Source organism: Triturus cristatus, chromosome 2_2 (assembly GCF_964204655.1).
Source record: "Triturus cristatus chromosome 2_2, aTriCri1.1, whole genome shotgun sequence".
In the NCBI taxonomy this organism is placed as follows: domain Eukaryota; kingdom Metazoa; phylum Chordata; class Amphibia; order Caudata; family Salamandridae; genus Triturus; species Triturus cristatus.
This window is the reverse complement of record NC_140582.1, coordinates 41,382,001-41,398,617: the sequence shown is the minus strand read 5'-3', so window position 1 is coordinate 41,398,617 and position 16,617 is coordinate 41,382,001. Positions and strand designations below refer to the sequence as shown.

Here is a 16,617-nt window from a genome sequence, read left to right as displayed (position 1 = left end):
AATCACCTGCCACCATTATACATTTGTCGCTAGTAATATTGTTTAATAGGGAATCTAAATCGCTAGCTGCTCTCGCAGGCTTCCCACCAGGTTGCCCTCTTGCATATATGTTAATCAGAAAAAAGTCCTCGTTATTTTTACCAGACAATTTCAAGGCAAGAATATCACTACTTAAGGTAGGAATGTCTATAATTTTAAAGGCTAGGGATTGTCTGATCCAAATAACCAGACCACCTGAAGGACGACCTTTAGGTCCTTTACAGGCTGGTTTATAGTAGTTAAGATAGCCAACCCGAAAGATAGCATCAGTTGACCAGCTTTCCTGTAATATGATAACATCAAAAGAGTCCACATAAGAGCCCCAGTCATCCTCAGACATTTTCCCTTTTAATCCCGCTATATTCCAAGACAAAACTGTGAGGGTATTACTTGTTTCTTTCGGCAAGTTGTTAAATGGATTCACAGTCTCCTCAGGGACCAGGGGTCTATATGTGGGATTTGGAAGTTTTACCCTTTCTACCTCCCCTTGGAGATAGAATATGAACCCTGAGGTAAACACTTGGAGTTTGAATAGTAAATTTACTTCCCACCACAGATGAGCACATTTCCTGAGGCAAACTCCTGTTGGAGTTAGAGTAGTTATTTTACTCCCTATTACTGACCAGTACTTTCTCTTAGACAAACACCTGTTTGAGTCAGAATAGGTATATTGCCCCACACCACAGACCAGTACTTTTCCTGAGGTAAACACCGGTTTGAGATAGAATATTTTGTTTTCCCTCTTGCACTGTCCTGTCTTTTTCTGTGGTAAATACCTGTTGATGAAAGTATTCCCACCTTTGCACCCCACGATTAAACAGCAATTTCCATTTGGCAAAGAGGTATTTGTGATTGAATAGTAATTTTGGCACCCCACCACCATCCAACATATTTCAAGAGGTAAACACCTGTTGCAGTTCGAATTGCAATTTTGCTACCCACCATTGATTGGCACTGTCTCTGAGCCAAACACCCTGTTGAGTTAGAAAAGTAATTTTAACCCCCCCAACTGACCAACACTGTGGGTTATAAATGTCTATTTTCAGCTAACCCACATTGAAGGAGTGTAGGATCTGCCTCTTATGTTGCCCCCAATTTTTTTCTGATGTTTACACTGGTTTCTGGCTATAGTCTGGCTGGGACCCTGCTAATCAGGGCCCCATACTCTCTGTTCTCTCTAAACAACATGGAGTGCATATTAGGTGCACTAGTGATTGGATACTGTGGTGCCTTATGAGTCCCTAGTATATGGTACCTTAGGTACCAAGGGCATAGGTACTTCACAGGCCTACCAGGGGCTGAAGCATGTGTTATGCCACCCCTGGGAAGCAGACTAGATCTGACACCACAGGCCTGCTACTGCAGCCTGGGTGAGGTGGTGCTAGCACTCCTCACTGAGATATAGGTTCACTATATCTCTCCTGCACACACATTTAAACTTATCAGTCACCCCTAAGGCAGGCCCTACCAATCCTGAGGGCAGGGTTCTTGGTTTCCATGTGAGGGGGTGACTCTGCCTGAGCAGGGCCCCTCTGCAGCTCTCAGAGTCCATTCTCTGGGGCTGTTTGTGAATGCGGTCAAACCATATACTCTTAAGTGCATTATAACCTCGCGGTAAATGCTAACTTTGGAATGGCTGCATCAAAACATGTTGTGTTTGGTGTCAAACGCTTTGGAATCATATCCCCACACCAGTAACTGGTGTGGGAGTTTGATCCCACCCTTCTAGAGGGATAGACATGTACCTACTGTGAAAACAAGGTAGAATTCTGAAGAGCCCTGGCATCACAAAATGGATGTCACCAGTCACATACACTGGGTTGCCCTTCTGCTGATGACCAAAACTCGCAGTGCAGGCGGCCCAACAATAGGTATCCTGTCACAGGGAGGTGTGACCACCTCCCAGACAGGGTTTAGTGTATTGGGGCTGGGTGGGTGCACTCCTAGAGTGCTTTGAAGTCCTGCACTGGGGGAGCAGTAGGTTCCTCTGTGCATACACCTGCCCCTGCTCTGGTGCAAAACTGGACAAAGGGAAGTGGGTGTAGCCACCCACTCCCCTGACCCTCCCATAGGTGGGGTCATCGAGCTAGTCCCTCCCTTCCTTCTAGTATAAGTTAGGGAACCCTTGCCATTGCAAACTAGATGCCCCTGGACGATGCTCTGAAGACGAATCCTGTACCTTCGACGTTCCACTATCTCTTGAAGACGAAAGAATCTCCCTTGGAGTCAAGGAGTGACTCCCCTGCTTGGCAGGCACCCAATTTTGGTCACAATGGTCACAAACTTCCCCACTCCCGCCGGAGTCCGTAGGCCCTGCATCCCAGGAAGAGGATTTCCTGACTTCTCCAAGGCCATCATGAGTCCCCAGCGACACTGAGGCAAGTGGACCCCACGAGTGACAAGGAACCGCAATCCCTGGGTACCGTGCACTATTTTTGAGTACAACCCTTTCACGACATTTTATGAACTTGTGCATTGGACCACATGTGGTCCAAGCCTCCAACAGGAATCCCTCCGAAGATCAGAGGCCTACCCCGTCCCGAGTGACCGTGGGCCCCTGTTTTTTTTTTTTAAACAATTTTTATTAACATTAATATTGCACCTTTCATCATACAGAGTTCATTTTCAAGAAACAGTTTGTAATCATATCTGTCAACTTTAACATAGGTGATAGCACTTTTTAATGGGCATACGCCATCTGGACATACAACACAGGTAGCCTCTTGCAAGCCTTCCCATACGTGGACCCCATCCCTTCTAATAGTGAAGTGTACCCTCTGCGTTATTCGCTGAGGTCGGACTCTGATCCCGACAACGGGGGTTCACATATATGACCCCTGAATGTGTTCCATTTTCCCCATATCCGCTGCCATCGCCGGGGGCAACCCCTATTACCACATACCACCTTCTCCGCTACCATGGCGCCATCTAAGTCACGGCACCACCATGCATGCGAGGGGGTTGATTGCGCCCCCCAGTGTCGTGCAATATTCCTCTTTGCCAATACTAGTCCTATGGTCACCCAGGTTTGTTCGGCGTGGTTTAGGTCTGTATCATCCCATACATTCAATAAACACATCCGAGGCTCAGGGGGAACATCATGACCGGTTACTCGGGAGACCGTTGCCATAACCTCCCTCCAATATCCCGTAATGGCAGGGCATTTCCAAATAGTATGAAAAAAGGTACCCTGGAGGCCGCATCCCCGCAGGCAAAGCGGATCATCCGCCCTCCCCATTTTATGTAGTGTGGATCTAGTGTAGTATATCCTGTGCAGTATTTTAAGCTGCACCAATTTTAGTTTGTACAAAACCGCCACCTCCCGCGGGGACGCAGTCGCCTCCTGACATTCGTGCTCATCCACGTCCCCTATGTCTACTTCCCACTTCCTTTTAAGAAGTTCTGTGGGGTCTTTTTGGTGGTTCACCAACTTACGATACGTCAATGATATAGCTTTCTTGGTCAGATAATCTGTGAGCAAACGATCCTCGAGTGGGGAGGACTCAGGTGGGGTGGTCCCTCTGGGTATGGCGTTCCTTAAGGCATGTTGAATTTGCAGAAATTTGAAACTTTCCGCCCGTTTCATCTGATATTCTATCTGCAGTTGCTCAAACGGGACCACCTCACCCCGTTTCCAGAGGTCACCGACCTTGGAGATGCCTATCAGTTCCCACCCCGCAAATTCCCTACTTAAATGCATCATGCCTATCGCGGGAGAGACCCATAGCGGCGTCTGTGCCATATGTGTATGGTGTGTTTTGTGGGGCCCGTTAGGGTATTTTTCAGGGATTTATCGTACAAGGCACGAAGTACTTCTGTCACCCCCATCTTATGCCTATCCATGCGAAGGGCCGGATCATCCTGCGGCGCATGCAGCCATTGATCGATTACAGTGAGCTGGGAGGCCCAGTAATATAAACGTATGTTGGGTAGAGCGATTCCCCCGTCGTACCAACTCCTCATCAGTTTGCAGAGAGCTATGCGGTGGGGCCCGCCCTCCCACAGCAGACTACCCACCTCCGCCTCCACCAATTTAAAGTAGGGGTCTGGGATCGGCATGGGCGTGTTTTGTAGCACATACAAGAAGCGCAGGAGGGCCATCATCTTGAACAGGGCTGCTCTCCCCAGCAAAGTCAACGGAAGAGAATGCCAGTGTTTGACATCGCTCCGGAGTCTTCAAAGGGGCGGAAGTAGGTTGCGTTCAAAGAATAGGGCTGGGTCAGGCGTGATGTTAATGCCGAGGTATCGGAAACCATTCTCCGCCACCGATAGTGTTACTCCTCTAGGGAGTTGTGGTATGGGTCCATGTAGGACGTAAAGTTCTGACTTCACACAATTGATCAAATAACCGGATAATCTACCATACGATTCACAGATGTCCAGCAGGCTACTGATAGACTATTTTGGGCGCGTCAGATATACCAAGATATCATCTGCATAGAGCGAGACGCGGTCGTCCCAGCTCTCTGTCCATTTCAGTCCTGTTATGACTGGATCCTGCCTAATCCATGCTGCCAAGGGCTCTAGTACTAGGGCGAACAGTAGCGGGGAGAGAGGACACCCCTGCCTAGTTCCTCGCCCCAGCGGAAAGTCCTCCGATAGCCGTCCGTTCACCGCCACCTGTGCCAGAGGTGCGCTATACAACAAACGCACCCAAGCACAAAATTTGGGCCCAAAACCAAAACGCGCAAGCACTGCAAAGAGGAAGGGCCACTCCACGCGGTCAAACGCCATGCTGGCATCCAGCGATATGATAACTGCATCCTCCTGAATGAAGGGCCCACCGGCCAGTATGCCATGCAACCATCTAATATTCATCGCTGTGTTGCGCCCCGGCATAAAGCCGGATTGGTCAGGGTGTATGAGCGTCCGCAAATGAGGCTGCAGATGGGTCGCTAACACCTTCGCTAGAATTTTTGCTTCTACCTTGAGGAGTGAGATAGGTCTGTAGGAGGTGCAGTCATGAGGAGGCTTCCCGGGTTTCAATATCGCCACCAGTGTCGCGACTCTCTGGTCACGGGGGAGTATGCCCTCCTTTAGGCTGGCTTCATACATTTTCAACAGGTGCAGAACTACCCTGTCTGTCTCCCTCTTATATAACTCTATCGGAATCCCATTTGGCCCCAAGGCTTTCCCGGACTGGAGGCCCTGAACGGCTAGGGTGATCTCTTTTACGGAGAGGTCAGCTTCTAATGCACCCGCGTCCTCCTCAGTCAATCGCGGAAGACGTATGTCCCGCAGGGATGCTAGGTTGTCGTCAACGGAGGCCGTTACCACGGAGGTGTACACTTTTTCGTAGTGGGTTGCAAAGGCCCTCACTATTTTGTCAGGATGCGTCACAACCTCTCCAGTGGTAAGACGTATCTGCGCTACCCATCTGCTGGCCCTCTCTTTTTTATCTAGCCACGCTAGTAGTTTGCCCGCCTTGTCTCCCACTTCATATATTGTATGTTGCGTTTTTGTAAGACGCAACCGGGCTTCCTCCCATAAGTGGTCTCTGTATGTTTGTTTAGCGAGGTTCAGTGCATGGACGCTCATGTCGGTGGGCTCTCTGGCGTGCTCCCTTTCTGCCTCGGTCACTGCCTCCTCAAGCTCTGTCACCTGTTGCGCCGAGTTACATTTGTGGGCTGTAATGGCCGCGATGGCCTGTCCACGCAGCACTGCCTTCTAGGCCTCCCAGCGGATAATGGGTGAGGCAACCGACTGCGTGTTGTCTTGGAAGTAATGTTTCGCGGTTTTATGTAGGGTCTTGCGCACGTTAGAAATTTTTAGATAGCCGGGGTGTATCGGAAAAGTGCGTCTCCGCCCTAGCAGGCCTGAGGAGCAAGACAGCAACACCAGCGAGTGATCAGATATACCCCTTGGGAGGTGCTTGACCTCCTGTAGTTTCTCAATACATGCCGGGGAAGTAAGGAGGTAGTCGATACGTGAAAAACTGTTGTGCGCGCTAGAGTGATGTGTGTATTGGCGTTCCGTGGGGTGGTGTATGCGCCAGGTGTCCTGCAATCCCATCGCGTCTATGAAGTCACGCAAGGGCGATGAAGCTGCGCTCCGCTCTCTCTGGGGGTGCCTGTCCCACTCATCGTCTACTGTGGTATTGAAGTCGCCCCCTAGTATCAGTTCTCCAGGGGGTAAGCCTAGCAGAAAACTCCCCAGAGCCGGGAAAGCAAGCGAGTGCAATGCCGGGGGGATGTATACTGTGACAAAATTAAAGCTGCGCCCTTCCAACTGCCCGGCCATCGCAGCAAAGTGTCCCTGGTCATCTGTCCACTTCCCTTTCACCACCAGGGGGCAACTTTTCCGGATGAGGATCCCAGCGCCCCTGGAACCAGCGGTAAACTCTGACTGTGCTATCATTGTAAAACCCCATCTATCGAGTGCCTTAACGGCCGTTCCCACTACGTGGGTCTCATGTAGGAGAACCACTGACGGAGTATGCCTCTTAAGGGGTTGTAGCACTAGCCCCCGTTTGATTTTGTTGCCCAGGCCATTCACATTCCACGACATCACCGTCAATGGGCCACCCGGGGTCTGGCAATCAGCCCGTTGCAGATCCGTAGTTGTCATTAGAATGGTTGCTATTCATGTGTGAGTCGACCCGTGTCAGGATCAAATCCTGCAGTGTATCTACCCTGTCTGTTATAGTCTTAGTCGATGAACGTGTCTTGCGTATGTGAATTCCCATGACCCACTTAAGGTGACTGACGAACCAAAAAACGAAAAAAGAAAACATAAAAATCCAATAACTCCTTAATGGAAACCCCCGCCCCTCAACTACCCCCCTCCCTGCTTCCCTGCCAGACGGATCCCGAACTACCCGCCACCCCAACATAGCAGAGTGCTTTAATCTCATCAACAGTACTTGCGTGTAGAGGGGAAAGAAGTCCGAGAGCCGGCACCGCTCCCCCAGCCTCCACGACTGTCTCGTAACCATTCAAACTGTGCACCATCCGATTCCCTTTGTTACTCGTATGCACAGGGAGCATCTCTCGTAAGGAAGGAGCCCAATAACTAACAGTCCCCGTGCCACCCATTTCCGGTCCCCTTTTGCGGTGGGTACATCTCCTCCTCCTCCTCATGTCGCCGGTATCATGGCAGGCGCCAACAGTTCAGGCATCCGAGTCTGCACTTTTTGGGCATGGCTCCGTCCCCTCCTGTCGAGGCGGCTGGGAATTCTCGTTCACTTCTGTGTCATGCCGCTGCCGCCTCCTCGATCTGTCGGTACCACCCACAGGCTGCCAGCCCTCGATCCAGTCGTGGGCCTCCTCTGGCGTTTCAAAGAACCATGTCTTGCCCTGCGCCACCACTCTCAGTTTAGCCGGAAAGAGCATCGCCGTGGGCCCCTGTTGAGTGAATCCTCCCGAGGCGTCTTCGCGATCCCTTGCCGGTTGCCGGTTGGCTTGTGGATCCCCAGAAGACTTTTCTACAGTTCCAAAGGGCTCCCCTGGTTGCTCCAGGCTTGCCCTGACTTACCTTTGTGGGGTGAGTCCCTCAGACCTTGCTGGTCTGCACCGCTGACTTTTTATTCTTTCCACAAGACTTGCTGTCACCAACGCTTGTTGGCTTCAATTTGGTCACCGACACTGCAGTAAGCTGCAGACTTTGCGGTACACTCCGAATCCAGCTCCTGGTTGTCGTCAACGCCTCCTGGACCTCGTGGCTGAAGAGTCAAGACACCCGTGGATCACCTGAAATCACCCGACGACTGTGGGCATCCATCTTCCTTGCCCCGGGTCACTGCCAAGTGACTTTGAACACTGTCTTCCTTCTTCTGAATCCAGCCTTGGATTCCACCGGACACTTCTCCTGTCTTCACAAGCAGCAAGTCTTCTTTGGCTCCCATTGAAAACGACGCCGTGACCCGACACCAAAAGACACCTATGCACCCGGCTTCCCTGGGTGAGGTAACTCCAGCACTACGGTGCTCCTGTGGGTGTTGGCTCTAGAACTACTTACCCTGTAAGTGACTTGCTTGTAGACTCTCCCGAAGTATCCTAAAACTCTTAATTTCCAATCGTGACTTGCTCTATTGAAGTCAATAGGGATTCGCGGCTGTGTTCTCACACTGCATGCGTCTCCCGTGGGTCCTTTACTTACCTGCCTTGGTGGGTTCGTGAGGCCCCAGCGCTTCTGAAGGCCCTAGGCCTTGTCCCCTTGCAATTCGTTATCTCTAAGTCTCTTTTTTAGTATATGGTCTGGTACGCCCCTAGGGCCCCAGCCATATTTGTGCTTAATTTATTGTGAAACGTTGATTTATGCATATGTTCCTGACTTCTAATCTCATAAAGTGATTAGCAGAGAGTTGTTAGTAATAAATACATATGCATTTGATATGTATACCTGTGTGGTGTCCTTTCATTTAGTAATTCAAGAGATTATAAGGTAAAACAAGTTGCTTTACATTCCTCTAAAGACTTAGCCTGTAGGCTGCTCTCCACAGCTACCACTAGGATAGCTTCTTTAAAAAGTTGTCTTAAACCTACTACCATAAGAGTCGAATTGTACTGGTGCAAGGTGTCCACTTTAACTAGTGAACAGCATATACCAGGCCAACTTCTCACACACATTAGAGCACTTTACCCTGTGACAAGCTCCGGAATCTAAATTACAGTTTTTTGAATATTTGATGCTAAAAATATATTTTGATTTGTATTTATTGTAATTCATAAAAAATCACAGTAGATTTCTTAATGGATTTTTGGTAGAAAATCGATTGTGATTTGCTTTTGGCAAAATTCTGTTGAAAGGGAAAAAAAAACTTTCAGTTTTGTAGTTTAAAATTAAACTTATCCGTAGTTATTAAACCACTTACTTCAGAATGTAAATATTTATTTTCCAGCTGGGGCTGTTTTTCGAAATCTGTGAAAAATGTAGAAATAATTGTATTTTACGTATAGCATTAAATTGAATGCATGGAGAAGCTGTTTAGTTTAATCAGTACACTTACTTTGGTCAATAGACGGCAGAGTTTGAATTGTAGTGTGTCAGTTGTCTCCTCTATTTCTAGCTGCGTGTGGTCACGAACAAAGTCAGCTCACCAATGAGCACAAAATGGTGGACGGCTTTATTTATACGTTTTTGTGGGGTAAATGAAAATTTTAAATATGTTTTGAAAATGATTTTTGCCGGCGATTTAGAGGCTGACAGGATGTATATTTTTAATGTACTGTGTGAAAAATTGTTTAATATGTTCCATTTCTGAATGGCAGCCATTTTGAGTAGATGGTGAGTCGGCTTGAGCAATGGAAACAGTGGAAGGACCCATGTTTTGTTTGGTTCTATGAGCTGTACTTAGAAGCAGCTTCTGCCACTCACTCTAGTGTTTGTTTGGTAGAAATGATTTGTGTGTGTATATGAATGTCGGGTATAGCTGTTTTTTTCCAGGATTTATTTTTGCCAATTAATAAACAAGCATTAAAAAATAATACTCGCATATTAAAATGAATACCTGCATATTAACATACTCCCCCACCCAAAACCCCCTATTTCCCTTGCAACCCATTCCAGTGGATGGGTTACAAATTTACACCCAAAAAATCTTTTTTTCTTATCTATAGTAGGAAAATTATTATTTGTAGTAAAACATTATTATTATGTGTTGTAATGGCTTTCGTTGTAAAAACATGTGTTGTAAGGGTAGTCACGTTGTGAATATTGAATTCTAAAGTTATGCGTTATAACGTCATATATTCCCTCTGCACTGAACTTGAACCCTGCCAATTTAACCAATACTATGCAGAGGTTGGGTTTGGTCCTTCATTTGCTGTTGTTGCCGGTGTTCTGGTTGATGGTGTTGTTGGCTGTTGTAAGACAAGGCTGCCCTCTCTGGATGTCGAAGTCGGCACCCCAAAACCGCGGGATGGGACTTGAAGTTCCAGCAGTTCTTCTTCGAAGCTTCCGGCTTGCTCTACAATCCACCTCTTGTATTTTAAAACATCCCCTTCAGAAAAAGGTAAGAAAGTGGACAGAATTTTTTGGGACCGTGGATCAAGTAGTGTGGCACATATGTACTGTTTGGACTCGATGATGTCATGTTGCAGCCTTATAGTAGAAGCCAAGCGCAGGACTAAGCTCTCAACCAAGACATGTGCTTCTGTGTTTTGATTCACAACTGCAGGGGCGATCCTTTCAGACGCCTTCTTTACCTGGTCTTGTAGGAGATGTAGCAATGGGATAGCTTGGCCAATCATACTGTCCTCCTTGCTAACTTCCCACGTGAAAACCTCAAAAGGGGATAGCATCTTTCTCAGGCATTTGACCAGACCCTATTAGTCTGCATCCATAATCATAGCTTTCCCAACTGCATCCCCTCCTCTTTGAATGACATAGTCATTGATCTGTTTGTTCTGTTCAAACAGACGTTGCAGCATGAAAAAGGTGGAGTTCCAACATGTTGGCACCTCCTGAATCAGGGCTTTAACTGGTGCTCCATTATTACACTGAATAATCTGCAGCTGCTTCCGGGCTTGAAAAGAATGGCTGAAATGGGTGCAGATTCTTCTGCAGGTGGCCTGTATGTTGTTGACTATGTCTTCCTTTTTGAGGTAGTCTTGCACCACCAGGTTGATGCAATAGGGCAAATACAGGACCCTGAAATAGCCTCGGACTGACATGGCCTTGAATATGTTACTACCATTGTCCGTGGCAACAAATCCAATTCTAAAACCTCTGGGTCACCGCCATTCATTCACCTTGCTGTAAAATTCTTCTAAGATGTTTACAGCTGTAAGTGATTTCTCAATGGCGAACCTTGGCACTTTTGCATGCCACCAAATGCTCTTAATACTTTCTTCAGGGACAAGACATAAGATGTCTTTTGCTTTACCCTTACAAAAATGTGATCACTAACAGACACGGTCCTGGGCTTAGGTTGGGGAGGTGGTGCTGTTGATGGAAGAGTGCTGCTCTCAGAATGCTCGCAGGAGGCCGGTGCGGCAGGCACAACTTTCTGGAAAACAGTTGGGGTCAGCAAGCCAGCGGTGGAAATCTGCTTTTTCTGCTCCCCTTTGGCTGCTTTCTTGGCAGCACCTTTTTTGGGGTCATCTTCAAGCTGTCAGTTTGCATTGTCACTTAGCTTCACAACAAGCCGAAGAGATGACTGTTGCATAGTCAGTCACGTGTCACGTTGTGCAGAGACCTTCTGTCTGGCAGTACTGTGGGTGATGATGTCTCTTCTCTTTTGAACCTAAAAGCAAGCAAGAAAAACATGAATGAAACGTGGCATTGTTACAGTTCAAGTAGTAGTACAAACAAACAATATCATTTAGTGTGGTTACTTAAGTTGTTATAAATAATTAACAATAGTATACAGTGTTGATTCGTAAAATGAGAAAATAATCCAGCATAAATTTACATAGTGACTGTACACTCAGGAAGGATTACAAATAGCAACAACAACAACAAAACAACACAACTGTAACTGTTTGCTTTATGTGCAATGCATCATGTGGGATGTGGCACGCACGGATGTGCAGCTGAAAAATGCATTGACAATCGAATAATCCTTACTCAATGGTTACTGTTGTGCACCTATAGCAGACATGGGATTGATTCATTAATGTCAGATGTTATGAAACTGGTAAAAAAAGAAGTCTCTAAAAATTGAAAAAAAGAAATTAAAAAATATATAAATAAGTGACATTATCCTCAAGCATTTCATTCATTTTAAATTATAGGGAACACACACAAAAAACCCACATTTTATATTTGAATCCAATACCATGCATGGCCTAAATGATGTTTCCATTCCACAGACACCACAGAAACAGATGTTTCATGCACCCATGACTAGTTTAGGGCCTACTGGCTGGAAGGACATTGGCAAACTAGGCCACATAGTGAATTAAATCAATCAATATTGCAAACTTATTAAAGAACATGGAGAAGAAAATGTACTAAACTGTGCAACATTTTTCCTTTTCAAAAGGAGATAAATTTAATGCACAAAACAACTAGGCCCCTAATAGACCTGCATGCCAACCACCACAATACATTAAAAAAATCGAATAAAAGTACAAATAAATCCAGGTGCATGTCCCCAGTCAAACAAACACCCTTATACACCAGTTTTTTAACTTACTTCTGAGATCTCAAAAACAAAGTCCTTAAATCCAATGGTACATGTGGAGCAGACAAGGGGATTGATCCTTCCAGCTCCAAATCCGATGAAAGTGACCAGGAGAGGGACAAAGCACTGGAAGGAGCCTGCTGGACAGGAACAGGAAGTTTGAATCTTTGGAGCACTTCCTTCTAGTTTGAAAAAAAAAGTTTAATAAAAATGGCTTCTCACACAGAAAAACCAACTCCAACAGCCAGCTTGAGAAGAAAATCCACTCCAAATGCCTTTCTGCTGCATTCTCAAGCAGAAAAGCTGATTGACCCCTCCGTTTGCGATCACAATTGAATCTAAGAATGCTAGATTGGGGGTGTCACAGCTGGAAGCCGGGCGAGTGAGCACAGAGTCCCGTGGGAGCTCTCTAGTGGTGTGAGAAGTCTTGTGCACCCTTGCAAGGGGCCTGAGAGTATTGGCGCTAGCGGTTGAGCGCTAAATGAAAACTTGCGTACTCAAATAGAAAAATAACCTCTGCTTTGCACCCAAATGGTGGAATTCTGGAATTCCGCGTTCCTCTGCAGAGCACGGAGTGCCCGAGTTTAGCAAAGTCCGCGAGCGGAGCAGAGTTTTGCATCCCGGGTTACTGTTTATCCCTAGACACATAGGACCTGACTCACAAAGGGTCTCCCCCTTGTGGTGGAGTCTCTTCGTCATGGGGGAGTCTTTGCACCAGGGTAGAATCTCCACAATGAAAACTCCGAGTGAGGGAGCCCTTCGTGAACCAGGCCCATAAATGTGTTTCTGATTTTAGTCCTTCATCAGTGGAGAGCAGCACTTCCAAGCCATTTCAATATAGGTAGGTGTAGGCAGCCCTTTCATGGTCATTCTGATTCATCATCACCTCCAACCAAGATCCTCTGCTTTTTGCTGCTCTGTTAAACCCACCACCCAAAATATGGCAGAGGGAGCTGAGGACAAGGCACCCCCACATTTTGTGGTACAGATGTGACCATACTAACTGAGGGGGTCCGTGATAGGTACCCTCTGCATTATGTGAGGACAGAGGAGCAGATGAGTGCTGCAGTGCACAATGAGATCTGGAGTTAATTTGTTGTGTGTTACAGGTTACTGTGCCACACACATCCTGCCATTAGAGCAGGAGTTGTATGTTAGTCCAACATTACCAGCTCAGATAGCGGCAGCCACTCCTTGTCATATATCTCCCATGGTACCTGTTAAGTTAACATGAGGCAGTGATATATCATCATAGGGCTACATTAGACTTGCGTGTGTGATGCATTCTGCATTGCACAGAATACAAAATGGCTTGTCATTTTTGAATGGGGCCAGTAGGTGTTAGTCGGATTCATGAAGGAGACAGTTTCTAATCACACAGACCAGCCATGTTCCCCAGGCCCATTTATGATGTGCTAATCCAGCCAGCATGATCACATTGAATTCTAAGACTTTCCAGTCTTTTTCATTCCATAGTGTAACAGGAACACATGTCTCACTTTCCACAAAAATTATAAACAGGACTGGAATGGTACATCACACATGGAGCTGCCAAACATGGCAGCTATGAGTATGGACTCTTCGTGCCATTACACAGGTTCAATTGTACCATAGTTTACATATGACAAACTTGGGGTGGGATCTCTGGACTGAGAAATCTCATCACAGCGATTCCACTCTGAGTACAGACACTCCCCATAACTGCAGCACAAAGGCCCTTTGTGAATCAGGACCCTATTGTCAAACTGTCCAGGGAGGTCTCACAAATGCACTGCCATTTAATCCTCTGAGGCAATAGAGTCCTTAGAGATATTCTCCACACTAATCACTGACATGTGCACATAACGTACGGCATGGCCTATCTAGTGACGCTTGTCAACGGCTGTTGTTTACAGACATTATGTATGGCTTATAAAGTAGTCTCAGGATGAAATTTATAGACAGTGTGTCAAATGTCCCACTATCATCTTTGCCACAGACTCTAAACCACATGAAGAGCACAACAGGTTGCTCAGGAGAAAAAAAGTGTCAACCAGCTGGTCACGCACCTGCATACCCTGCCCTCTGTTTTGTACAATGTTCCAGTGCTCGGATTCAGACTTAGTTGAGGGTCCAGAGGAATGTGTAAGCCAGGATTCAATGCGATGTTGTACAAGATACAACACGCTCCTATAACCTTGCACACAGCCTCAAGGAAGTACATCAGCACTTCCCCGTATGGTCAAGACTTCTGAATTGCGACCTCAGGAGACCAAAAGTGCACTCTCTGAAGGCTTGTGTATATGAGTATACCCTATTGTACCTCCGTTGAGGTACAGTGGTTGCACGTTTGTATGGTGTGAGGAGAATGGGGGAGAGTGCATATGTAGCATCACCTGAGGGGTAAGGGAATATTTCTACATGTCACTGTTGCATCTGTACAGTACGTGATGTATGGAATGGTACATGCTGTGTCTGTTAGGGCATGCAAGTGGTATGATGACTAGTGCTATGTGAGGGTTGTGTATATCACAAAATAAACAAACATGTCAGACATGTGTGGTGCCTGGTACTTTCCCTGAAGCCACATGTTGCCAAAATCTCCTGCTGTCATCTGTCGGGTAAGAGGTGGCTTGCAAAATACATACCTTTCATGGGTACTGCTTGGGAACACTGTAGGCACATTATTGAAGCCACCACCGGCATCACAGATACCCTGCATGCATGGGGCGGGTCCTCCATTAGACTATAGGAACGTCGCCCCACTCAAAAATCCCTAGAGATGAAAAATAAAATGCCAATTAACTACCTTTTCATTTTTCATCCCCCATCTCAAACCCAGCCTCAGGACAGAGGTGGGGCCGCTCCTGAGTGACAGCAGCAGGGAGGTGGGTGGACTGGTATGGCACTGTTTAAACTATGTATGCTTTTTGGCCAGCCGACTGCAATGGGCCGGCACACATGCACACTTTGAACAGCTCTAACCCAGCTGTCTTAATATTTTTGTAATAATACCCTATATATGGATAACCCCAAGATTTAAGCAGAAGACTTGAATTGTGCAGTAGATAGTAAAAATGACAGGCAGCCACCAAGACTAGTTACGAAACATGTAATGTCCGGAGCGCTGACTGAGGTAATGGATACATAGAACTGAATAGATATTTGGAGATCCCTTCATTCAAACCAGAGGGAGTTCTCAAGTTACTTGGACATTCATAACACATACAGTAGATTGGAACAGATCCTAAGTTCACAGGACCTGGGATCAAAAGTACAATCAGTGCAATACCTTAACAGGATTCTTGCAGACTACTCTTGGTTACTCATAGAGGACAATCCCTGTATCCTTACTTGCCAATGAAACCCAGAGGCCCCTGAAGATACAGCATTAGTTTTAGATATCCGTATGCAACAGACACATATTTGGAAAACAATTGATGCTTATCAAGCTCTAGGGAAAAAAAATTGGAGCCCTGAATTTGGAATTGCTGGGTAAGGTTATCAGATATCTGGAAGCTGTACAAGGAGTGCCCAGTGGCATGGCACCTAGGTCTGATGGTCTTCCTGGAGAATGTCATCAATCCTTTGCCCAACTGCTCCTAGGCAAGTTGGTCAAAGTATATAATAAAGGTAGACAACTCAGACGACTACCTGCCAGAAAAGGAGAGGTCAATATATATCGTTTTGAAAACCCAACAGGATTGGGACCTTAGGGGCCTTTATCATTGTAACACACACACACTAAAACACCTTACGAACTGCCTGCAGATAGATTGCTTCAGATAAATGTGAACAACAACACGACGACCAGTGTGGCTTTATTCCTGGTTGGAATTGTAGAAGACTAAACCATACATTGCACACCATAGAAACGGGAGGGGGTTCTGGTAGCTTTTGATATTTTAAAAAACATTTTATATCCTAAATTTGAATTAAATGTGGCTGGTACCAAAAAAGATGTGTTTTGTTTTGGATTTCACAGCTGGATCAAACATTATACTCTGGACCTGCAGCAGAGGGGTGCTCTGGGGAAGTGGACCATTGCAAGGGGGACCATACTGTCCTGCACCTTGTTTCTGCTACTATTTGTCCTGGCTGTGGAGCCTTGTGATAAATCTGCAAACATATTTGCACAACTGAGTCATAAATACTAGGGACACAGTATACATTGTATCTATGTACACCGGTGAAAATGCTGCCACACTATGCCTGTCTGCTTGCGTCAAGTTGCTGTCCACAATGTTGTGACCTACATCCCAACCGTGTCTCCGTGACCAATGGAGGTCATTTAGGGGTCAACATAGGACATAGCTGTAAAAGCCATCGGTCTCTCGCCCTCTTGTGTCCTTGACAGAAAAGTATTACATGATATTCCGTATCCGCTGCATTGTTACAGGCCGGGCAACCCAAATTAGATGAACCCGCCCATTTGTTTGTAAAAGCACACAACTTGAGCACCCTATGTCTGAACTGCAAATATAACTTCTTGGCAAGGACCAGCTGGATGTTATCCAGGACAGGTTCTAGTC

General features: G+C 46.5%; 1 protein-coding gene across 8 annotated transcripts in view; it reads left to right on the top strand.

The window, feature by feature from the left end:
• The window catches only part of LOC146861800 (uncharacterized), a 1,595,865-nt gene that overhangs the window by 475,040 nt on the left and 1,104,208 nt on the right, over positions 1-16,617 (top strand). The gene's annotated exons all lie outside the window — the stretch shown is intronic.